Source organism: Hemicordylus capensis, chromosome 2, assembly GCF_027244095.1.
Source record: "Hemicordylus capensis ecotype Gifberg chromosome 2, rHemCap1.1.pri, whole genome shotgun sequence".
NCBI classification, from domain to species: Eukaryota; Metazoa; Chordata; class Lepidosauria; order Squamata; family Cordylidae; genus Hemicordylus; species Hemicordylus capensis.
In genome coordinates, this window is record NC_069658.1 from 289,851,677 (window position 1) to 289,878,061 (window position 26,385).

At 44.3% G+C, this 26,385-nt stretch overlaps 1 long non-coding RNA gene across 1 annotated transcript in view; it reads left to right on the top strand.

The window, feature by feature from the left end:
* LOC128345174 (uncharacterized) overlaps positions 1–26,385 on the top strand; it is a 31,439-nt gene that overhangs the window by 2,016 nt on the left and 3,038 nt on the right. The window lies entirely within an intron of this gene.

The window sequence follows — 26,385 nt, forward strand, 5'->3', positions numbered from 1 at the left end:
ACTCTCTTGGGGACATTGCCACCATAGGAGGGGGTAACTGGAGACATCGCCTGAATTTCAGGTTATATGATGACTGCTTGACAGAAAGATTAATAACCACAAAGTGGGTTGGGCTGGCTGCACTATGTATGTTAATTATAGTCATCTCACACTGTTTTTCTCATCAGTACTGGCACCCTCCTGTTAAGCACTTGGTCTTCCACCTTGGAATTTGTTCCCTTTAGAAAAGGGTTATTGCTTGAGGAAAAATTAAGTGCTGATCTGCTATGTTAGCACTGTAACATGTCTTGAAATGACTGGATTATGGGTTTACAACTGAAACACAGACAGCAGTAGATTTACATAGAATCTTTGTCTGGTCACATCACATACTAAAACATTCATTGTTCAATGCACTAAAGAAAATGTGTATTTTGTGTTTTCGTGTCTTCATTGACAGAGAGCCAGAAATTTTTTGAAGTGTTATTTTAAAATCAATTTATAGATCACCAAACTGGGATTGTAAAAATTTACTGAACAGGACATAAGCCCTATTGAAAAGAACAGGATTTAAATTAGTCATGACTAATTTGTCTCATTTATTTCACTAGTACTTCATCATGAATTAATCTGGATCCTGCCTACAATGATTAATCTTTAAAATTACTATGCAGAAATGCATAATATAGTTTTATATTACGATAACTGGTATCAGTCCCAGTGTTTTTGATCATATCTCAGTTTATATAATGTACATTCTGCCTTTCTTAATTATTTCTGTAGACTAGTGGTTAGCTGAGCAAAGCTGGTGAGAATGACTGAGAGAAAGTTGGAACAGCAGGAGCTAGCCTTACAAATAATTGTAAATAAATACTCGCTCACAATAATAAATATTTGCTCACAAATTTTTTACCTTGACCACACAACTCTAGAAAAGAATGGGACCAGCCACTCAACAGAAGTGGCAGGCTTCCTTTGGTTTCCTCAAAAACCATTATAAGATTCTATTATTTAGATTTCTAAATGCTTAGATTTCCAACCTGAGCTCAGAGCATCTAGCAACCACAAAACCAGCATAATTTAATGTACTCTAAATATTTTAAAAAATCTCAAATTAACATTATCCCATAGTGGCTTCATCCCAACCCAGCGAAGAAGGTCTTACAGTGCTTCCTGAAATATTCAGATTTTATTTATTTATTTATTTTTACATTTATATCCCTGCTCTTCCTCCAAGGAGCCCCGAGCAGTGTACTACATACTTGAGTTTATCTTTCACAACAACCCTGTGAAGTAGGTTAGGCTGAGAGAGAAGTGTCTGGCCCAGAGTCACCCAGCTAGTGTCATGGGTGAATGGGGATTTGAACTCGGTTCTCCCTGGTCCTAGTCCAGCACTCTAACCACTACACCATGCTGGGTCCACAGATTTGACCATTGGCAAATGTAATATTCTTCTTTATATACATTTGCACATTAAGCACACTGACTGAATAATAAAGAGGATTGTATCAGCACTGTATGTAATTTCTTGTTGCTTCCATTATCCCTTTCCTTGGCCTCGGAACACTTATGTCTCTTAATCTTCTAAAAGCCTGATTTTTGTATTCAGAATGCCCTAACCCTAAGATTAAGCCACATGCAAATATACCTACTGGTTGACCTTTTGTATTAAATGTATGCAGCCACAGTTGTTTGGTAATTTACAGCATTTTTAGATCCTGATTAGTTTCCTTGAGGTCATCCTACAAACAAAATTTAGATAGCAATATTAGAAGTGTGTGTGCACACACATGTGTACTAGGATGGAAAATAATATGCCCAAGGAACTACAAACAACAGTGCGTGCATATATACATTTATTTGAAGTCAGTTGTATTTTTGAACCTTCAGCCATCCCCTCTACTGCACAATTTATCATTTTCATGATAGCCCTTTATGCTTGTTTTCACCTCAGTACTTATCTAACAACAGGCAGTGATTATCTCAGGAACAGCTTCCTTTTCTTCTGACATCCCTTAATTAAACTATAACCTTTGCTGAGCATAAAAGAGGAAAATATTGGAAGAAAAATATCTAAATGAACTCTCATAAAACTAGTATATTTTGAACCTGTGAGTCACATAGAAGTTGAAGGGAGATTTCAGTGATCCCTTTATGTTTGTCCTTGAGTTTGTCACATTTAACTTTAGCTTTTTTATGGTCTGATGCTAGCAGCCACTGCTTGGCAAATAATTGTTTATGGTCTGAGTGCAGCAGTTGCACCAAGGAAAGCCATAACTTTGTCCCTTGCTTGCATTACAAGTTGTTGGTTGCATTGACACAGAACCTTGAGTCAATAGTACTGGTGTGGTGGTCAAGCTACCATTGCCAGATACTGTACAACAGAGCAACATCCTTCAAAGTTGCTGCATAGCACAGAATTGGGCACTGTGCCAGCAGACGTTTTCACATTGGAAGTAAACAAAATCAGAATTATTCTCTCTGCTCCGGGCTTTCATCCGTAGCCACTGTTTTGTGATAGGACAAAGGGAAAAAATAGGGTGATTGTAGTTCTCCTCTGATAAAAGCCTTGAGGAAAAATAGAATAAGCCCAGAACAGGGGCATAGCTATAATTGAGCAAAAGGGTTCAAAGAACACGGGCCCCCAGCTCCTAAGGGCCCTCCAGATCCATCTCTCCCTATTTTCTTCATTATCTCCCTCACTCTGGGGGGCCACCAGAGAGATGGATGAACATGGGCCCCTTCTTCCCTAACTATGCCCCTGGCCCAGAATTTAAGAGGGCAAAGGTTGGTTAAAGGCCTCACATTTCAGTAGAAATGGGGGGCTTTGTATATTAGGCAAGGAATGTATATTTCCTTTTCACTAAGGAAAGCCAGTACTGCTCATAAAGAGCAGGTTATTTTGCGACTGACATTTGCAAAAGTCCTACATAACATTTAGAAAATGATTTGAGTTCTTTAGTCTCAGATATTTATCTGCTTTTCCCTGCTTGGCAGCATATAGATCCATTTAGCATCTCCTTATGCTGATTAAATTATACAAGGAATAATCAGTGTCCCATGAAATGTGCGTAATTAAACAGATAAGTCGTGCATTTGTCTCTCTCACTCCTACACATGACTTTGCATGTGAATATTTAAGGCTTCCCCCCCACTCTAATACTACAATTAATCATATTATATAACCAGCTTGATGCTATTTTTAATTACGTTTTTCAATGCATTTGAATGGCATAAGGGGTCTCTCTTGAGATGAAAGTGCCAGCATGCTAATAGGAGGAGGAGGGTACAAAAGCACTATCTTCCGTTTTAGCATTGTGTGCTTAAGAAATGTAGCACATACAGTGGGTTATGTAACATCACACAATCATTTCTGAGTCACACACACACTTACCTCACAATGGACCTAGCTAAAATTAGATTCTCATTCTTGAGAATCAGAACTTCTCTTCCACTCAATGGGATTTAAATATAGGAGGTTTGATCCTTCGTTCCTGTAGCCACTTTAATCTGATTTTATTTGCTGTATTTTTGTTTGTGCATTATTTTTCTAGCTACCAAAAGCATTTTTGTTTAAATGCAGATTGGAAAATGGGTTACTTGTAGCTCTCTAAAGTATGTATTGACCAAGGTATTTGTATAATGTCTTATTTTATCAAACAGTATTTAGATTGGTTCTGTTAGTTTGGAAGATATGTACTGTCTTCCAGCCAACCTTTAATTTAGCTCCACCCACCCACCCCGTACTGGAGCACATCAGTGTGGGATCAGTCACTGAGCATGCTCAAGACAGGGTGGAAATAATTAAGCGGTAGTCTTGCTAGAGGCTTGCTAGAGGGCACCATTCCCAGTTCTGGTCCTGTCTGCTCGAGGCTTGCACGCTGAGAGTTTTTGCTCTGCTGGAATTTGGATTTTGTCTTCAGAACTCTTTTTCCTGACCTGCTCTTTCTACTTTAAAGTGTGCAAAGGCAGGAAGGAACTCGCCATAAGCCATTGCTTTTATTTTTTTTAACGCCCATAACAGTTTTTTCTTTATACAATTCGGCTGATTTGAGTTTTTACTTTTGTGTTTATTGTTTTTCTTTTTGGTCTGGCACTACTAGGTATGTTGCCTCTGTTATGAAGATTGCCCACGCCAAAGAGCTGCTAGGACACTCTCTTTCTGAGGGTGTCTGGCTCAAAAGGTGATGCAGCCTGTCCCATCCACGTCGGCAGCCTTTCCCATCCCAATCCTCCCTTCGCCTCACAAGGCGGCCAAGAGAAGTAGACATAGTAAGGAGTGGAATGGAAGTAAACTTTAAAAAGCTATCTGAGTCTGTGCGCCTCAGTGAGCTTTTGCTCATTCAAGCCATGTATAAGCTGTCCAAGCCGCACACCAAGAAGTAGAGACTAAGAAGGGGAAGGACGACCAGCACCTGGTGGGTGACTCTATGGCATCCATCAGCACTTCTCCTGTGGTTGTGGTCGAGGGGGACTCGGCTGGCCCGCACAGTCCTCCTGCACACCACCCCAGCCAACCAACAAAGAGCGGAGTACCTAAGGAGCCTGTGGGCTTGGAAGAACAAGGAGAAGCCGCTCGGGGCGGCACTGCAAAGACCACACAGGCCGGGGAGCCTTCAGGTAATGTCTCTCCTCCTTCGATGGGGCTGACTCCTCCTCCCTTCCTACGCGATGTGGACATGTGGCTAAAGGATTTCTTTGCCAGGTGTGCCTGCCTCTCATTGCTCAACCGCAATTGCAGGCTCCTCCAGCTCCATTGCAGTCTTCCCATCCGCCCCCTGAGGCTTCTGGCTTCCCCAGTAGGCCTTTACGGCCTAATAGATGCCTCTTCTCCCCAGATTCTAGTCCAAGGAGGGAGGCAATTCCCCTATTGGAGCGTGGGCGGTTTGTCCCCAAGCCACCTAGGCTTAGGCACAAGAGGCAGCTTCCAATGTCCTTGTCTGGTTCAGACTCTGGCAGAGGCCCCACAAATACCCTTAGGAACCTAGGAGACCACCCCTGCCGGCTGTCCCAGCAGGCTCAGTGTTGCTGCCTATTCGGCCTGCTCCTAGCCTTCCTTCCCAACCCTTACCTAACCACTCGCTCCCTACCCCTTCCATTCCCCTTATTCAGCCTGCTTCTGAATCAGACCCTGAGTCACACATGCCATTGCATAAGGACTCCGATAGAGAAGAGGGAGAGCTCTCAGAGGAAGAAACCACTCCTGTGGCACCCATTTCTGCATGTCTTTTTTCATCTTCTGATTTTGATGTCCGCTTATCCAAAGCTAAGCAGGCTATCAATGATGTATCTCCAGCGGATGTGGCATCACCCTCAGAATTAGATCAGAATGTTTTTCCTTCCTCTTGGGGCCTCTCAACATCTGTACCTTTCCCATCTTTGTTTAAACAGGTGATGTTGGCAGAATGGCAAAATCCAGCATCCTGCAGACCCATTGGCTCCTATCCTAGGAAACACTATATCTTATTGCCTAAGGTAACCTCTTTGCTGGCCAAGCCCAGAGTGGACCCACCCATTGTTCAGATGGTATCTGAGACTCTCCTGAATTTCGAGAGTCAGGAGCAGCTAAGGTCTACAGAAGACAAAAAGTGTGATCTGTTGCTTAAAAAGGCCCATGAGGCCTCTTCTACAGTGATTAGGGCAGCCATAGCTAACTCGATTTTTGCCAGGGCTTCCATTTTATGGGCTAAGCAGTTGGCACCTTTAGTGCCCCCAGGAAATTCCAAATTAAGACAGGTCATTAATAAAATGGCTAAGGCTGCTGCCTTCATGGCAGACTTCAGTCTTTACTGTGTCCAACAGGCTTCGAGAGCCCTGGCCTCTGGGGTAGTTTTGTGCAGATCACAGTAGCTCAAGGGATGGCAGGTTGATTCTCAGTATAAGATTGCCTTAACGGCCTCTCCCTACTCGGCCCATCCCTAGATCTGGTTCTGGTGGAGACTAAGGATAAAAAAAAGGCTATGCCCACCACCAGAAGGGATTACCACAGAAGTTTTTGCAACCCAGGTAGCTCCTTTCATACCCCAAAACAATTTTACAACCTGCCTTCCTTTCGTGCAGGAGACATCAGGCAAACCAACTTTAGAGGCGCTGGAAAGTACTAGTGGAGGCCACGGGGCGGAGGCTTTTCCAGAACACAAGGCAATAGAGCACCTAATGCAACTGCCCACTAGAACAAACAATAATGACTGCCTGCCCATATGGGGCAGGCTTCAGCAGTTCACCCTCATGTGGCTGTCCACAACCCAGGATCAATGGCTTTTGGACACAGTATCCAAAGGTTCTTCACTGGATCTGTCTCTCATACCTCACAATTTCTTCTACACTACCCTGTTCTCCCAGCAGATAGGAAAACCTCTTTTGATGATTGAGGCAATCCAACATCTTCTACAGACTCACGCGATCGAACCCGTTCTTTGGACGCTAAGATGTTCAAGTGTTTACTCGCTACTTTTCCTGGTGCCCAAGAAGGACGGATCCTGGAAGGCGGCTCTAAACCTCAAACATCTCAACAGGTTCATCAAGAAGATGAAATTCAGGATGGAGTCCCTTCAGTCCATCAAGCAGGCAGTTCTTCCAAATGACTTCCTTGCATCAGTGGACCTTTCAGAGGCGTACCAGCATATCCCTATCCTCCTGGAGCACAGGAAATTCCTCTGCTTCTTCTACAACAACCACCATTATCAATATCGGGCTCTCCCGTTTGGCCTAGCTTTGGCCCCACGGGTGTTCACGAAGGTTATGGCGGCCCTCACAGCTCACCCCCTCCTACAGCGGGTGTGCATCTATCCGTTACTAGACGACCTCCTTATCAGGGCTTCATCCTTCCCAGTAGCCCAGGAACACGTTCAGCTCATGCTGCAGTATCTCAGAGATCATGGCTTCATTGTGAATCTGGACAATAGTCACCTACTCCCCTCGCAATCACTTTAGCACTTAGGAGCGGTCTTTCACTTCACTTCAGTGATGGTGACACTTCCTACAGAGAGGAAAACCAAGGTAACATCCGCCATCTCTCCCCTGCTTCGTGCCACATCAGTGGACCTGATGCTGTTAGCCCAGATTCTGGGGCTGATGATCACCACCATGGAATGTACCCCCTGGGCCAGGCGGCATTCACGGCCCCTTCAATGGCTCCTTCTCCCATACCAGGAAGCAATTATGGCTGTGTCTCACATTCCAGTACCCCTCTCAAGCCAGGTCAAGAATTCCTTCCTTTGGTGGCTCTCACCGGCACTGGAGGAGGGTCTGCCGTTTACAGAACCACAGGGGATCCTGATCACAATGGATGCCAGCCTCACAGGCTGGGAGGCAGTCTGCAAGGACCACCCAGCACAGGGTCTCTGGTCCGCATGAGAAAAGAAATGGAACATCAACCACCTGGAGCTCAGGGCAGCCAGACTAGCCCTTCTACATTTTCAGGCTTTGATTCAGGGCAAGCATGTCCTTGTCCAGACAGACAATACTACCACTAAAACCCACATCATTCGCCAGGGGGGCACTCGTTCCAAGGGCCTGATGAAGGAATCCGACCTCCTCTTCGCCTGGGTCGAAAGGCACCTCCTATCCATAACCACAGAACACCTAAGTGGAGTGGACAACCGGCAGGCAGATTTCCTAAACTGTCAATCGGTCGATCCCTCAGAATGGAAGTTACATCCTCAGGTTTTTCATCAGATCTCCAAGTGTCTGGGCACTCCTCTAGTAGACCTCTTCACGTCTCCCCTCAATGTCCAAATGCCAAGGTTCATCTCAAGGGTCCTGTCCCAGCAGGCGGAAGCCACGGATGCTCTCACATCGCCATGGCCTCAAGGGTTGCTTTACGCATTCCCCCAACACTGATTCTTTCAAAGGTAGTCAGGAAACTGCATCTAGAGAGAGCAGAGATCATACACATTGCCCCACATTGGCCGAGGCGAGCATGGTTCACAGACCTGGTCAACATGTCAGTCTTCCCACTTCGCCCAGAGCTTCTGTCACACGGGCCCATATTTCATCCGGACCCCAGCTGGCTCCAACTTTTTGCCTGGAAATTGAACACCACAAGCTAGGCAATGAAGTATATTCACAACAGGTTCTGAATACCATCCTAGCCTCTCGCTGCCCAGCTATTCAATGCATCTACCAAGCCACCTGGGTGGTATTCTCCAGATGGGCCCGTAGGAAGAGCATCAACCCTATTTCTGCAGGGGTTCCCGAAGTCCTGGCTTTCCTCCAATCCAGTCTGGAGTTATGTTTCAAACCATCCATTTTGAAAAGACAAGTCTCCACCTTGGCTTCAGTTCTGGATATTTTGGCTCCTGGAACGCAGTCCTTGCACCCACATACCTCTCATTTCCTCAGGGGAGCTTCCAATTTGGCTCCACTGCTGGTGCCTTGCTTCTCCTCATGGAACCTCAACAAGGTGCTGAACGCCCTCACCTTGCCACCCTTTATGCCCCTGAGTTCCATCCCTCTGAGGATTCTCTCTTATAAAACTCTTTTCCTGGTGGCCGTCATGTCGGCCCACAGGGTTTCAGAACTATGGGCTCTCAGTCCATAAGGAACTGTGCATCTTCCAGCCTGATGAGGCCATTCTGCGAATGGACCCGACCTTTTTACCAAGGTTTATACAGTTTTCCATCGCTCCCAGGATGTCATCTTACCCTCCTTCTGCCCCAACCCCTCTCATCAAAAGAAAAGCTATGGCACAAACTAGATGTCCGTCACACCTTGCGTTTCTATATCCAACGCACCAAGGATACTAGGCAGTCAGATGCCCTTTTTGTATCTTTTCAGTCTCATAATCTAGGCTTTGAAATCCTCTTTGGTGGCCTGGATTAGGGCGTGCATTAGGATCACATATGAGTCTCAGAACTTGCTCCCCCTGGCAAGTATTTTGGCCCACTCCACCCATAGTGCTGCAGCGTCCACAGCCTTCTCTACCCAAACACTGCTGGCGGATATTTGCAAGGCGGCAACGTGGAGTTCAGCCACTCCCTTTATTCGTCACTATAAGATTCCATCTTTTGCTTCTTCTCAGGTGGCCTTTGGCCATAGGGTTGTACAACAGGTGGTCTAAAACATCCTCCCCCACCCCACCCCAGATCTTCGGGGATACTGCTTGGGCATGTCCCACACTGATGAGTTCCAGTACAGTGGAAAAAGGAAAATTGGTCTTACCTGTCAAGGGTTCTTTTCCCCTGTAACTGGAACTCATCAGGTCCTCCTGGATGTTGTGGAGGGGGGACATGCTCCATCCCTGCGTGCCCCCCCCCTCCATAACACCCCTGGTGATCAGAGGTGCAGCTAGGTAATTTTGGAGCCTGAACCCAATGGAGTTTAATCTCCCACCCTGCAGCAAGATAAGTATCGCTTACTTACACACACACACACACACACACGAAAAATAACAGGGAGGGGAAACAGAATGAATAGATAATTTAAGAGAGACAAGGGAAGGAGGGAAGAAAGGATAGGAATATAAGGGAAGGAAGGAAAAACAAGGTGCCTTGCAAAGAATTGATAAGATTATTTTCCTTCCCAAATATAGTTGAGGACAGAGACATTTTTTCTCATTTATTTCTACAACTGTGCTCATTAAATCCCCATATTCCCAACTGCACACACCAAAAAAATCATATTTATATACCACCTAATCTATATCTATATCTAGATGTCTAGTTTCTACTGCACAGTTTTTTCCTACTGCTACACAAAATGTGCCCAGATGACTAAAATTTTGTTTACTCACCAGTCATTTCACAACTTTGTTTTTGAGGGGGAAGAGGTTTGAAAAGAAGCTGGGACTGAGTACCCGTCCCACTACCCCCACAGAAAAAGTGGGAAGGCAGACAATAAAACATTTAAAGCAGCATATGAAGTAAGATCCAAGTTAAAGGAGGCAATCCTGAGCCCTGTCTAGTCCCTAGACTAGCACTCAGTATACCTGTTGTCTTGCTCTGGACTGATCATGGTTTGTTGGGTGGTGTGACACTGGCAAGCAAGGGAGGCACACACTGGCTGGCTGCAGGTGTCTGCCCAGCGTGGTTGCCTCTCCCTGGTTGTCACTCATGTCATCTCCTGCTGGCCTCAGCAGGGAGGAGAATTTGTGCCTGTCAGCGGAGGGGAGTGCTGGTCATGAAAGGCCTGCTAGTGGAGGCAGCAGCAGGGAGGCTCTTGTTGCCCCGGGGGTCTCACCCCACTTTTGCTGCATGCCTTGATAGTGGCGGGCTGGTGAGCTGTTGCTAAGGATGCCGCCATGTGCAGGGAGGGAACCCTAAGGAAGCACTCAGGAAGGGGCATGAGAATCCGACCTGCACTTGCATGCACAGGCACAATTGAAAGCCGCACTAGAAGTGGAGACTGAGTCCTGGGCGGGGCAGTGACTATTGGCTTGGCTGCTCACCCAGTCCCACCATGGCCTGCGATGGGAGGAAATAGGGCACACTGGGCCTGAGCTGCAGCTGCAGGACAACTATAGGCAGCATTGAGCCTTGGGAGCAGTCACACTCGGCCACCCAATTTGGCCGTACGGACCAGTGGGAGTTGCTGCATGTTTTGGGGGCTGCAGGGGGCTGGACCTCTGCTTGGAAGTCCATGGAGAATGGCATCTCTGAAGTTTTTCCACTTTGAGCTGCAAGTGAAATAATTCTCCTTTCAGACATGCAGGTGTGAATGCAGGCCACCCCACTCCACCCTACTTCTCCAGCGCAATGTGTGTGGGGGAGGGTTAATTGAGGCCTTGCATGTAAAGGATTAAACACTCGCTATTCCTCCTCCTGCCATTTCCAATCCTGATTCTTCGCTCCATAGCTGTGATTTAAATTTTTAAAAAACCCCAAGCAAAGTGGAAATAGACTGCTGGTGCTTAATATGACAAAAGTCGTAGAGCAGGGTGGGGGTGGGGGAATCAACAGCAGCTGGACAGAATTTAGTTCAGGATAAATCATCCCTAAGGGAAGAGGGTGTAGAGGCAAGATTGCAGGATTTTCAGGTCTCCAGCTTTCAGATGAAGCAGAGCAGTTTCTTGGAGCAGTAGGATGTCTTGGCCAAGCTGTTCTTGAAAATGCGGGATATTCCAGGCTTGGAAATTTCAGGCCTATGAAACAGCACAGAGCAATTACAGAGTGCAGCAGTGGACAGAGAGAAGTTTTTTATTTATTTTTATTGTTGAATTTCTATAAGTTTATTTCTCACACACAACACTAGAACCAGGAGTCATCCAGTGAAGCTGATTGGCAGGATATTAAGAAAGGACAAAAGGAAGTACTCCACACAGTGCATCATTGGTCTATCTATGGAATTCTCTACCCCAAGAGGTAGTGATGGCTACTAGCTTCAATGACTTTAAATGAGATTAGATTAGGCATGTGCCCGAAATGTTTCGGAGGCCATTATAAAGGCCTCTGAAACGTTTCAGCACTCGGGCGGTATTCAGCGTTTCGGCACTGGGGGGGGGGTAGTACTTTAAGGGCGGGGGAGGATGTACTCACTCACACACACACCGCATTTCCCCCGCCGGCGCTCTGTAAACTTTAAGCCCCTTGGGGCGGCAGCGTTCCTCCCTGCCGCCCCATTCCCCCCGTCGGCCAGAAGTTGCGAGTGCGCGTGCGTGCACATGCACTCGCAACTTCCGGCCACTTCTGCCGCCCCAAGGGGCTTAAAGTTTACAGAGCACCAGCGGGGGAAATGCGGTGTGTGGGGAGAGAGAACACCCTCCCCTGCCCTTAAAGTACTACTCCTCCCTGGTGCCGAAGACCATCCGTGCACATCCCTAGATTAGATACATTTAATGAGAACATGTCTGTTGATGGTTACTAGTCTTCATGGCTATTAGCTGCCTCTAGGTTCAGAGGCAGGATGCTCTGAATAGCAGCTACATGTGAGGAATGGCAGGAGAGTGGGTACACCCTCACCTCCTGCTTCTGGCTTCCCGGAGACATCTGGTTGTTGGCCACTGTAGGAAATAGTATGCTGCACTAGATAGGGCTTGGTCTGATCCAGCAAGGCTCTTCTTATATATTTTTGTTCATATGTAACTCCCATTCTCTGAACCTTGGTACTCCAGCAGAGTTCCCTCTAAGCCGTGTGCACATGCACGCACTCACACATTTTTTTAATGTCCACTAAGTCAGTTTTAGATCCTGCCCAGGTTTAATCAGGAAGACCCCATTCTGAATGCATGTGCGCACACACTACTTTGATACTGCTGCCCAGAACAAAACTCATTCCACATACAGATGAAAAAAATTAGAGAGAACTCTGTACTCCAGATCTGCTGTTATTTGAACTCCATTTGGGTTGCCTTTGCAGCTCTTTTAAATAGATTTCTTCTTTGTCCATGAGCTTTTAATGTCTCCATAGATCATTCAGAAAAATGAACATGTATTGTGTTCCATTCTGTTTCCTGTTCATTAACGTTTAGCCCATGATCTAGCATAAGGAAGTCACAGGACCAGGCCTACAGTCCTTCCGTTGAGTAGCAGGAAATTAGCTTTCCCATTCATCCAAAGACAAACACAATACAGGAAGTCCATACACTTTCTGGGGAAATGGGATTATTACAAAGGAATATTTCAGAATTCCAAGTCTGCATTAATAGTTCCTGAAAAGTAGGAAAGGAAACCAATAGCTACCTAGAGAATTTGCTGATAGGATGCTACTTTAGGAGATTGGGAGGAAGCATGGCTGTGTTCCACAGTGTTTTGAGCTTTATGTATTGGAACGTTCTGGGGATCATCAGCTGATGTTTTTGTTGTGTGCTGTTCAGTTAAAACAGCATGACCAGAGCTCAGTTTCTGGCTGGACAAATGGATTTGCTGGACTTAACTGTGAATAGATGTCTTATTACAGAGAGAGGGAGAGGGAGAGAAAGAGACTGTACATGAGAGAAAATACACTTTGAAGGGTTACAACTTACTGGCAATAGGCCTGTCATGATTTATTAGACATATGTTCCTTAAAGAAAATATTTTTCTATATTTCATGCTTGAGCACTTCTTCAAAATATCAGTGACACACAAATCTCTTGATGCCATTGACACAAGATGAACGAGATTAAACACTGCTGTGGAGAAGACTGAAGTATTTCAGTGACAATAATTTCAGGGGTTGATTACATGCAAAATTGCAGTGCTTCAACCTCTAGTTGTCAGTGGGTTCATGGAAAGTCCCAACAATGTTTGAGGGACTTTTTTCATGAAGTTCCAAGTCAAACCATCATGGGACAAAAGACAACCAAGATTTCGTCATCTTACCGCCCACAAAATGATTCAAGTAAATAAATGATGCCTTTGCTTTTATGCAACCTTGAAGCTCACTGAATTCTAAGGCTACTCCACTGAAATCACTCTTCCATGATGCAGCACCATAATCACAATTTTAAAATCACTATTTATAGTTTACTGAAAATGTTCACAAATTTCAACACTCTAGCTTTGTTCGGGCATTATAAAAGTGGGGACCCTATACACACACAAGAGCGTGCTGTCAAGCGCTTTCCCCCATAACACATGCTAAAACCCCATCTCACCCCACTCTCCATGTTTATAGCACTTGTCTGAAGACACAGATGCTGTACTCATGGAAAGATTATTCCTAGGTGAGTTTCCAGCAGATATGTCTCCTGAAGAAAGGCAATGTTCACTTGCTTGTGTTTTAGGCATCCTAGGACTTGTTTCCTTTATTTTATTTTGTAAGGGCCTGAGATGCCTTTTATATTCCATGCTACTATTTTAATACTACCCTTCAGTGCAACAGGGTAGGTGTTGGGTCCAATAACTAGGTCCAAACAGTATAGAATTGGGTCCATTATCAACGCATGTAATTGCAGGTGTGGAAACAGGTGCACCAGGCAGCTATGGCTTGCTCCTTCATACCTCCATGTAAAGGATGTAAACCCCTTTACATGTAAAGGATGTAAACCCCATGTAAACCCCTGCTAACTGGGCAAAGAGGCACCTTTTACCATGGCGATTCTCTTTATTTAGCAGGGGGAGAGTAACTGGCCCTATCCACCCCCAGCACAGTACTTCCAGTGACTGTTGCTGGTGTCTATCTTATGTTTCTTTTCAGATTGTGAGCCCTTTGGGGACAGGGTTCCATCTTATTTGTTTGTTATTTCTCTTTGTAAACCGCCCTGAGCCATTTTTGGAAGGGCGGTATAGAAATCAAATAATAATAATAATAATAATAATAATTATTATTATTATTATTATTATTATTATTATTATTATTATTGACGCACACAAAGAAAAATATGCCCTCTCCTTTCCATTGATGCCAAATTGGTTTGAATCCCTCCTCGGATCTTGCCAACACGACCCTCAGGGCACATCCTCCAGGCAGAGAAAAAGGCTTTTACCGGAAGAGGAGAGAAACAAAAAATGTATCCCTATCCTTCTGTGCAGCTCTGGAAGCCAGGCCTTGCAGGTAGCTAGTTTACTGGCTCCTTGCGAGGATGAAGCTTTTGCTTTGCCCTAATAATTATCATTGTTTTTATACTGCTTTTCAAGAGGAAAGTTCACGAAGTAATTTACACAGAAGAAGAAGGTTCCCTGTCCCTAAAGGGGCCACAACCTAAAAAGAAACACAAGATAGGCAACAACCACTGGAGATGCTGGGCTGGAACTGAACAAACAGTTGCTCTCCCCCTGCTAAATATAAATAATGCCTCTTCCCAGTTAACAGGGGAAATAAGTGATTCGGTAGCAATCATCTAATATTTGCATATTCATATTTGTACTGCCTCCTCAAATGGTATTTATTCCTCTTAGAAAGAACCAATAGCACACAGGTGAGCTAGTTAGCTTACATAAACTTCAGGATCACTGTGTGCCACAAGAGCTCCAATTTATCCCCCATGCAGTTATCAGGTGCCATGAGCACCATAGTGCTTCTTAGGACAAGTTATAATAAGTCAGCACCTCCAAAGGTACTACTGCATAGAATCTGTGATCCTAATCCATGCGCCATGGCAGTGAAACCACAGAACAGTGATCCTCATTATTTTTGAGGCAGAGGCCACCTTGGTTACATACCTTCCTTGTGAGATCTCCCACTGTGCTGACCTCCACACAGAACTGCACTGTTCTCAGTGCTGGGAGAGCCCTTTGAAAGAGTCAGAGCTGTCTCTTAGAGCTCTGGGAGGAAAGCATTCTGGGAAAGGTTACTTTGTGTGCACACCTCCAAGATGGTTCAGGGGCTCAAGAGGGCTCCATTTCCTTTCAGAAGCCCCCCAGTGCTGGGCACAGCACAATGCAGTGGGATGGTCACCTTCACATGGTACCAGATTATTCAGCTTTGGCCAAAGTTTCATACAGACCTAATCAGTGTTCACTCTAATAGGGATTCCCAGATGTTGTGGACTACAGCTCCCAGAATCCCCAGCTGCAATGGCTTTTGCTTGGGGATTATGGGAGTTGTAGTCCACAACATCTGGGAATCCCTGTTAGAAGGAACACTGGACCCAATAAACAATTATTCAGAAATGGGGGACATCCCTGCCATAGAAAATTAGAATAAGCAGTTCCTGGTATTTAAAAAATGACCCTCTCCACAGTTTTAAATTCTGTTAAGGGAGGTTTGTGCAGCTTCAGACAAGTCTAATCTATGTAGACTGTTGTTATGGTGGGCACACAGGATCACTGGGTATGTGAATTATATTTCAGTGTTCTCTCTGTCAAGGGTTTTTGCATACTGAAACTCTTTGTAGTGGTCCATTATATCTTTCAGAAAGCCTTGAAATAAAGTACATTATCTCATGGTCTGCGCTCCACATTAGTCTGCCTCTTTCTGTCACTCTTTGCATCATGTCACCCTTGCAGAAGCGTACAGATGATTGCACTGGGGGAAGCACCTCATGAAAGGGGGGCCCCAAGGGACCTGTGTGTCCTCTCAATTTGCAGGTCACAATCCTCTGGCATGGGTCCCAGACATGTTTTGGAAGGGAGATGGCATACTATTGTCCTTGAGAGGATCTACCACAGATAAAGAATATGAACCAGACCATGCGTTATCCTCCTTTGATTAAAATAAAATCCATGCACAAGTATCAAACAGTATATGGAGGATGATGTAGGTCATTTGTGCTGCTTAATGATACATTTAGGGCTTAGTTATCATATATACAGAATATGGCTCACACCCATTTGATATTAGTACTACATTTGATATTAGTACATGAACTTGGACACAGCTGAGTACAAAAACAGAAAGCTGGGTTTGAGTTCAAGATGTGAAATAATACCACAACACAGTGGTGGCTCAAAAGATTCCTTTGCTGTCCTCTTCTAGAGTGAGGGGATAGTCAGTTTCTTTCCCCATATTTAATCTGTGTACAATCAGTTTAATTAAATTTCTTTCCCCATATTTAATCTGTGTACAATCAGTGTGTGTGTGTATATATATATGCATTTTAAATGAGAAACTATGTAGAAACTAGTGGTGACCTCAAGACAGAATTGTCTACCAGTGGTGACCTTAAGACAGAATTGTTGCAGGTCCTTATCTGGCGATCTCAACACAATAGGTGGTTTCCACAAAGTTCATTTTTCACCATCCAAGGCACCTAGTTAAATATACTCTGGTTTTTCTATACAATCAGTATTTGATGTCCAGGAAGTGCTGCATATGGCCGTTCTACTAAAACAGCTGGGTGGTCCATCACCCAGTGAAGTGGTGTGGCTTTAACAGTGCATGGTTGTGTGTGTGTGCTAGATTTTGATGTCTCTTTATATATTTTTGTGATGCAACCAACAGCATCTTTCTTCTCAGGGATGAAAATGAGACTAGATAAGCTTCTTCAAATACTAAATATCCATTTCTTGCATAAAATACAGAATAGGGTGCAAAGAGGAATACCATAGATGATGGCCACATATCTGATGAGGTCTTAGGTTCATGTCTGAAATATACATCTCTTGCTGACAGTAGTTATAAGTAATTAATGCTCCTGTTAGTTATACCCCCAGGTGAGTGACTGTAGTGAAAAGAATGTGCAAATCAAGAGAGTGCACTGTGGTGAATCACAAAGTGGCACAGTGGCTGTGGAACAAGTGAAAGAATATTTATTCAACTGTAATCAAGAAACTGGGTCACAGAACTGTGAACAGCAGAAAATGCAAGTAATTACTTATAGCCATGCCTTCCAACATTTTCTTGGGTCATCAGTGATGAAAGAGCTCATCTTTCCAGTTTCTAGGCTAGGAAGTAATATACATATTTGCATCCTGAAAATATTGCTCATAATTTACACCACATGATTTTTCCTCTTCCTTCCTCTCCCACTTTTTTCTTAATATCATTTGCAGTACAACTGACTTATATTCTGACCCACAAACCAATTAAACCAAAACACTTTGAACCAATGGTATGGAAATTAGCATAAATCTCAGTAGTCTGAATTGACAACTAAGGGATTAAAGTGACAAAATTCAGCCTCTGATTAACTGGTTTGTGCCTAGGATGCATGTAAAAGAGGATGGAATCTTTGGCATCTGTGGAGACTGAAGGCCCTCCTCTACCAAGGATTTAAGGGGCCAATTCACACATTATGGGAAACACTTTCCCATTTGTCCTGTGTATATCTCCCTAGACAGCATCATAAGGTGAGCAGAAAAGAAAACTCTGAGAGAAGAGAGAGAAGAAAACATTGTGAACTTGAACTGAGAGCCTCTAACAATTGCAGCTGCTGAACATGTGTTTTCTTTGGGCTTTTAAAAGATATATCTTCCCTCAACACATCATTACAACAGTCATTGTGAAGACATACAGTGGACAGATGAGAATGTTTCCCATAATGGGTGAAGCAACTTGAAATCTTCCACTGGCATGAGATCAAGAAGCAACAGAATAAATTAAATTCAGATGGTGGCAATGGCAGTACAAGCTGTCTCAAATTTCTTATACAGTAAGGTTCCAATAAGTGATATTCAGGGCGCTGCTGTGTGACCAAGGGTCATGTGGCATGTGATGCAAGAAATCCATGATTAGATCACCTCCATCATTCCTATCCTTAAAAACCAGCCAGAATGGAAATGCAGGAATTGGATTAGAGCAGCAGCACGTTGGGTAAACATTTCCCCTTGAGCAGTTTTTCCTAACCAAAATCACTCTCTGATGCTGCTATTAGCTCTGCTTTGGGGGAAAGACGGCCGTTTGTACTGCACTGGTCTTTTGTAGTAGCATATGATGGGGCAATTGCAGTTGGGGAGATGGTGCAGGGCAAAAGGATTAAATCCTTAACCCACCAGCATTTTTGCCCCTTCCCCTTTTCCACAGTTGCTTGGAGCTCCAGTATCGCATGTACTTTGGCCTGCATAGATGGCTCTGAGAAATAGGAAGGAAGAACATTTTATTTTCCTACTTATTTTTAAAAGATGTTATGCTCCAAAAGTAAATGGTCTTAAAAATCTATGATTCCTAAAATTTCAATTTTATATTAAAATATTATTATTGCTATCGAAAATATTATTTTTCAAAAATAAAGTGGCTGACATGATGTACAGTGGTACAGGGCCACTGTGCACTGTGCTGGGGCTGCTGCGGACTCATAAGGCAGCCCTGACGCTGTAGAGAATGGGTGATTACACAATCAGCACTCCACAGTTCCTTCCATTTGCAACAATAGGATAAACTGCAGAAGTGCTGCTTGTGCAACTGCCTATTCTTAGGAGTCCCCAGCAGCCCCAGCCCAGTGTGATGCGTGGCAGTTCCATACTACTGTGCATCATGTCGGCCAGGATCTTTCAGGGCAATGACACCCATCTTGAGACTTCAGAATGGAGTGACCACTTTAATTTCTCTAATATATACTGTAGCAGTGCTGGGACAATAATTTGGGCAAACATGTATTTGAGGATACACAATGGGGAAATGGTCACAGAGGCCAATCATAAGGCAGAACGGAGAAGTCTTGAACAGAGTGTTTTACTGTTTGTAAAGATATGCTGGTTGTTAGCATCTGACTTAAAGTAGTGGTTTGCAAAAGAAATAGTCTTAACTGCTGGTTCATAGTTGACTTAGGGCAAACTTGAAGTCATAGTCAGGAAGTCAAGGCATAATGAGGTCACCCAAAAGGCAGATACATTGTCAGATATGAGAACACTGGAAAGCCCTAGGTGGCAACCATGGGGTTCATCTGCACAACAGATCAATCAGCCACATTATAAGGGAAACAAAGAAATTAACCATTCATTTTGCTTAAGCCACAGAAACATCCTATCCCCTGCAAATATTACACACTAATCGGGCGTAGCGAGGTTGGAGTGGGCCCAGAGACAAGATTTTAAAATGCCCCCCCCCCACTGAAACTCAGCTCATGAAGTTAAGAGATATTAAATGAGGCTGAATAGTGGTAACAAAAAGCATAACTTATGTGCCACAATAGAACATCATCCTAAATTATTTTTTAAAAGGTCTTGTAAATTGTGGGCAATGCAAGTCATTTAATGGTACTAGAGAAAGACATGCTGTTCTGGTAGCTCCAGGTCACATCAATTGCTCACATCAGTTTTGGAGGATGAATACAACTGAAGGAAGCCCGGACGGGTGTGCAGCTGGGGGAGTCAGTCATGTGACTTGCCTCTGGGGGCCCCCAGGCAACTGTCTCCCCTTGCCCTATTATAGTTATGCCCCTAATGCATTCTCTTCGTGCAAAATTACTTTATCTCTCCAGGTTTTTGTATAGCCTCCTCCTTTTCAAATGAAGACTGCAAGTTTGAGGGACCCACCTGGCAGGGTAGAGTGATTGACATGCTGGGTAGGACTTCTGCTTCTTTTTCAGAGGCTGTATTTGAGTACAGCCTCCTTCTAATTGCATCCTTCTAATATTCTGAATGAGGCTCTAGTATGTTGCTATTCAAAATCAAGGTAATGTTGGAAGGCAGAGTCTAACAAAAGGAATACTTTCATTGTCACTAAAGGCTAGTTTATAAAAACCACTATGTGCATGGCTGTCTGCTATATTTAAAATAAGTTTGTTGCCCCAGTAATTCTTCATGAACATATTTTCCAGTATGTTAGACCTCCCAACCTTTTTTATTTATTTATTTTGAGGTCTACCACAAGGTCTACAAAGTGGCTTACAATCCAAAATAAATGTATTTTATTTTTGATTGTATTTGGATAAAATAAAACTCACATAAATTAAAACAATCAAAACATGCACAAGACAGTAACAGAATATCGCCAGCAGAATAGGCAGGGAACAAATGGCAAAAAGATAACATTTTCACTAGCCAAATACTTGAGAGAATAAAGTCCTTTTAATTTAGAGCCTAAAAGATAGGAGCTCCAAACCAGTGTCTCTGGAGGGGAGTTTTCCATGGGTTGCCACCACAGAGTAAGTCTGTCCCTAGTAGCACCTGCTTAACTTCCAAAAGCAGGAGCACCTGAACGGAATATCACTCCTATCTCCATCATCCTCATGTTGTATTTCAGACCATGTGTGTTCGAGCTTGAGAAGTATCTCTGTCCTACATACTAGTTCTACATAATAAGTGGCTCAGTATTTCTCCCAAACACCAGGCCTGTGTCAGAGTCGGCCAGGTTGGGCCTGAGGGTCCATGCCTGCCCACATTTGCCTGAAGGCCCATGCCCACTTACATGGCTGACTCCTTTGCAGCAGTGCAGGTTGGCTGACAGACTCATTCTGCCTCTCTGTTTTCTACCAGGCACTCTTATCAGTCAATGGGAATGTCCCTCAGGTTCCCCCTGGCAGAGGGTGACAGAAGGAGGAGCTGACACACTGAGATGATGTGAGGACCCAGGGACTCTTCTGTTGGCCAGCTGGAGTGGGGGGAGTTGCTGCTGGAGGATTTGGCAGCAGTGGCAACTCCTCTCCTCCTGGCCCTCGGATGATGGGAAGAAGAGGAGCTGCTGCCGCTTTGTTAGCAGCCTCTCCCCCTCCCACCCTCAGAGAGTGGAAGGAGGAGAAGCTTGGGAGCGCTTGTAGGCCCCACAGCAGAGCCCTACCCCAGAGCCTAGCACAATGTGACGCATGCTGGCCCTGCCAAATACTTTCACTGACATTACCCCTGCTCCTTTCAAAAGTGTGTATAGAATATCAGCTACCCCCTGAGGAGAAGGTGCCCTAAGGCGGCTTTGGTCCATATGTGATACCGGTCACTAGTATGTCCCATCTGAGCCAGGGCATCCAAGTACAGTGCATGACACTACTTGAACTGCACGTCTCTAGATGTAAAATGATCAACTTTAGCTATGTCAGACATTTAAATAGGCAGGACTAGATGGCCATTTGATATATTTCAGCTCTATGGTTCTATAATACCTGCACCAGTGCACACTTTAGGAAGTTGCTCAGTTCATTTCAGTCATTCCTTCTGCTTCCAGATTCATTGTATCTTTATCTTCAAGTTCTCTTCTACAAATTCAGAATGACAAGAAAAAGCTTATTAGATGAGCTAACTTTTTATAGTTTCTGTTATAAAGCTGTTAGAGCTTCTTCTTTTTAAAGTAATTGTTGAAGAAAATGAAATGAGATTTCAAGTTGTGTTCTGGGCCCCATGTTTTGATTCATTTTAATCTTTATTTGTCAGTGTTGTGGAGGAAAAGCTTCTCCGACGTGATCTTTGTACAGTGCTGTTGAAAGAAAAGAAAGATAGACTGGACCTTTCAAAGAATCATTGACCTAAATTGCACTTTAATGCACATACCATGCTGTCCACACCACCTACGTGTCTCCAGGAATACTGCTAAATAACAAGCACTAAACATTTAGTCATTTCCTGCATCACGTTTGCAAAGAGTCAGTCGCTTGACGTGATTAGCATATGTAAGCACATTGCAGTTCAGACAGTTGGTTTCTATATCAGCAGCTGTTTGGCTTAATCTCCATTTGGGAACAGTGCCATGGGGAACATTTCAGTGAACTTCGGGTCAATATTTCAGGTTGCTTGCCTAAAACATTTTCAGCCTTGGTGACTCAGTACCACTGGGAATTCTTTTTTCTTTTTAAGTCTCTTGTTATTCTTACCTCATGTTTCTCTTACAGTAATACTTACAATAAAGCAATTCATATATGAAATGCATATAACCTGCTAGGGCAAATTGTGGCAAAAATCCTCCCTTTGCATATTAGCTGTACCTCACTTATCTGAAAATCTCTTATTTGAATACATGGGTGGCCCCATGTCCATGTCACTCTGTGTAAATAGCATTCCCATTTATTATCTAAATTGACATTGATTATCTGCCTGTACTGACACATTTCTCAAAGTTGACTCTAAGCCATACCAAAAGTGGGGCACTCGTGGCCAGTTTTCTAGTGCTGTAGTTTTCAAACTTTGTCGCTTCAGGGAACTCTTTCTCCACTGATTTTTCTGCTAAAGAACCACTGCATGTCTGCTGTTGAGCCCCCCGGTGCATTGCAGAAAATTCTGGGACAGTACAATCTGTTCATACAGAGTGCCAGTCGTGATCTTGCGTGAACTGAGTAGGCAACACACATTTGAAACCCTACAGAGAAGGAAAACTATGTGGTGAGCAGTTTGGAGCGGTAGGGCCAGACCTAGCGTTTTGGTGACCTAGGCAATGTTTGATTTTGGCGTGCACACAGACACGCACTCCAACCGAGAAGTGTGGAGCCTCCACTTTAACCTGAGCTGTGCAGGCAGCTCATTTGCGAGGTCAAATGGCCAGTCCACGTGGATGAACAGTGAATGACCAGTCCGTGCTGGCTTGTTTATGCAAACAAGTTGCAAACTATGCCAGTCTATGCAAAACTCGACACTTGAGAGATTGAAACATGCTGCTGTTAATTTGGAAATTCAGTTTGCGGCCATTTCATTTTGGACCCAAATCCTGAGGCAGACAATTTATATTCAAGAAAGGGGTTGCAGCCTATGAGCATAGCTGTTTATTGGGGCCTGAGGTGTGATGAACAAAGGAGACTATGTATTTGGTGCTGCAGAATGTGCAGGTGCTTTGGGGAGCAGGGTGCACTAGGATATTAAAAACTTACACCACTGTGCTGTAGTTCAGGGGTAGAATATAAGAGGGAGAGAAAGAATAATTGGCAGTGCTATATTCTGGCACTGTTTATGTGCCCCCCCAAGAACTAGTGCACTAGTAGACAGGCTGGCCCAATGGAGTGGGGAAATGGCAGCCAGGGAAAGGATTAATTATCTCTTACTCCTCCCACTTCTTCACTCCCGCTCATCCTCTCCAGAATATGTTCTTCCTGTTCTGAAAGGGCTACTGTGGAACTGTTACACGCATTTACATGTAAGGTGTAAAAGTAAAGTGTGGCCATCGAGTGGGTGTCGACTCCTGGCTCCCACAGAGCCCTGTGGTTGTCTTTGGGAGAATACAGGAGGGGTTTACCATTGCCATCTCCCATGCAGTATGAGATGATGCCTTTCAGAATCTTTTTCTTGTTGTTTAAATTTTTATTGATTTTAACAATATCTTAACATTCACATCACATTAAACAAATATTGACTTCCCGCTCACACCTCCTCGTGAATCACCAACTATAGAATTAACCCTTGCTATAATAATAATTCAAAACATATATCTTAAACCTTACAAACTCGATTTTGATCTACCCAACCTGCTAATATTACTAAATTTCAAACCCTGTTGTAAAATCAATATTAGGAAAATAGTTCTTTAAGTATAATAAGAATGGTTTCCAATCTTCTTTAAAGCATTCCAAATTTTGGTCTTATCAGTACTGTAAGTTTTGCCATCTCCGCATATTCCAAAATTTTTATCAGCCAATCTTCTTTTGAAGGCAGTTCATTACTCTTCCATTTCTGCACATATATTATTCTGGCCGCCGTGGTAGCGTACATAAAAAATGCCTTTCAGAATCTCCCTATATCGCTGCTGCCCGATATAGGTGTTTCCCATAGCCTGGAAAACATACCAGCGCAGATTCGAACTGGCAATCTCTGACTTGTAGTTAGGCCTATATTGTCACAGAAGCACAGTGATGGATTCTCCTTGCCGCATAATTCCTATGTATAATGGGGAAAATATCTTGCATTCTCACTGCAGCTGCTGCAGCCTCTTGAGGCAGTAATGGAAGCAAGAATCAAAATCTTACAGAGCTGGTGGTGCAAACACCTAGCAAACTCTCACTGAGATATGATAGTTACAATGGAACGAGGTGGGGACATTTGTCCCTGGGCTGCTGAGGAGAGGGACTGCTGGATGTGTGATAGCTTCCCCTTTGTTCTCTCCCTTCCGCATCACACAAATCCCTGCTGCACTGGGCTTCCAACTGCAGGACTCATCCTGGCTAGAAAAAGAGGGGAGAGGAGTATCAAGCAGCATCCCCCACCCCCGGACTCCTCTCCTTGTAACTGGCTGGCTAGCTGCTCAGGCTCAGCCCTAGGGATGTGCACAAACCATGGTTCAAGCCACAATTCAAGCACTTCTTGGGCAGGGGGACCGGGAACTTTAAGGGAAAGGAGAGCATGCAACTTCCTGCTGGGGTGGTGCATATCCTAGAAGCCCCACACAGCGTCAGCACGCACATGGTGTCCGCCCATGTGCGGGTGCCATTTGCATGGCCAGCAACACCATATTGACCACACAAATTATTTTTTATTTAATTACATTTTATATCCCGCTCTTCCTCCAAGGAGCCCAGAGTGGTGTACTACATACTTGAGTTTCTCTTTCACAACAACCCTGTGAAGGAGGTTAGGCTGAGAGAGAAGTGACTGGCCCATAGTCACCCAGCTAGTTTCAAGGCTGAATGGGGATTTGAACTCGGGTCTCCCCGGTCCTAGTCCAGCACTCTAACCACTACACCACGCTGGCTCTCACGGATGGCATGTGTGTGCTGACACTGCATGGGGCTTTTAGTGGCGTGTGCTACCCCAGCAGGAAGCTGTATGGGGCGATGGAGAGCAGGTACGAACCTGCTTTCCTTTTCCTTAAAGTTGCTGGCCCCCCTGCCCAAAAAGTGCTCAAACCGCAGTTCGTGCCACCTGTCCCTCAGCCTGACTGACAGACTCCATAGCCAGGGAAATGCTCTCCTACATGATCGCTGCATGAGACCTTCACTTGTAGTTGAAGTAGTAGTGGAGAAGAGGTCTATCATTGGCTACTAGTCGAAGGGCTGTGGGCCACCTCTAGCCTCCAAGGCAGGATGCCTCTGAGTACCAGTTGCAGGGGAGTAACAGCAGGAGAGAGGGCACGCCCTCAACTCCTGCCTGTGGCTTCCAGCGGCATCTGGTGGGCCACTGTGCGAAACAGGATGCTGGACTAGATGGGCCTTGGGCCTGATCCAGCAGGGCTGTTCTTATGTTCTCTTCTCTCCAGTAACATTTCCCTATTATCCAATGGTGGTGAGAGTAAAAGCCTTTTCTCTCTAAATAATTCAAGCATTGGTTGTATTTTGTGCTTGATTTGCTCTTACAATAAAGGATTATCTTGCTAGAGTTTTCTACAGCAGCCAGATGCCTCTGGTTCCTCCCATAGAATTTTAGAGTTGGACGGGACCTTGAGAGTCTTCAGTTCAACCTCCTGCGCAGTGTATGAATGGACTGCAGCATTCCTGACAGATGACCATGTCTAGCCTCCGGTTGAAAACCTCAAATGAAAGAGAGCCTACCACTGCAAGAGGCAGACTGCTCCACTGTCGAATAGCTCTTACAATTAGGAAATTCCTCCTAAAATCTAGGTTAAATCTGCTTCTTGTCATTGCAGCCCATTGGCTGCAGACTGCATTCAAGAGCAGCAGAGAACAGGTCATATCCTGTGTGCTCTTCAGATATTTGAAAATGACTGTCATATTTCCCTCTTCTCTTATCTTCCAGTTTCTTTAACAATTCTTCATCTTTAGCAATTTCTTCCAGACCCCTCACCATATTTGTTGCCCTCCCAGGGGCCAACTTGTTGTTATCTGTCTTAAAATGTGGGGCCCAGAACGGGACACAGTATTCCAAGTGAAGTCTGGTCAGTACAGAATAGAGTGGAATGATGAAATCTTGTGATCTGAACATTATGCCTTAGTTAATGCAGTCCAAGATTGCATTAACATTTTAAGCAGCTGCATGCATCCATATTCAACTTGTGAGCCACTCAGAGATCTAGATCCTGTGCTGCTGCCAAGCCAGGTCTCCCCATCCTATACTGGTGCATTTGATTTTTCTTACCCAAGTGCAGGACTTTAGATTTTTCTCTGTTGAACTTCATCTTGTTATTTTTGGCCCAGTATTTGAGCCTCTCTGGATCAGAGTAAATCTTGATTCAGTCTTCTGAGGTGGCTATGCCCTCCACCTGCCCAGCTTTATTTATCATATCATCATATCTATCTATCTATCTATCTATCTATCTATCTATCTATCTATCTATCTATCTATCTACCTACCTACCTATCTATCTGATCATATTTTCATACCACCTGATATGTATATATCCAGGCGGTGTACACATTCTAATATTAAA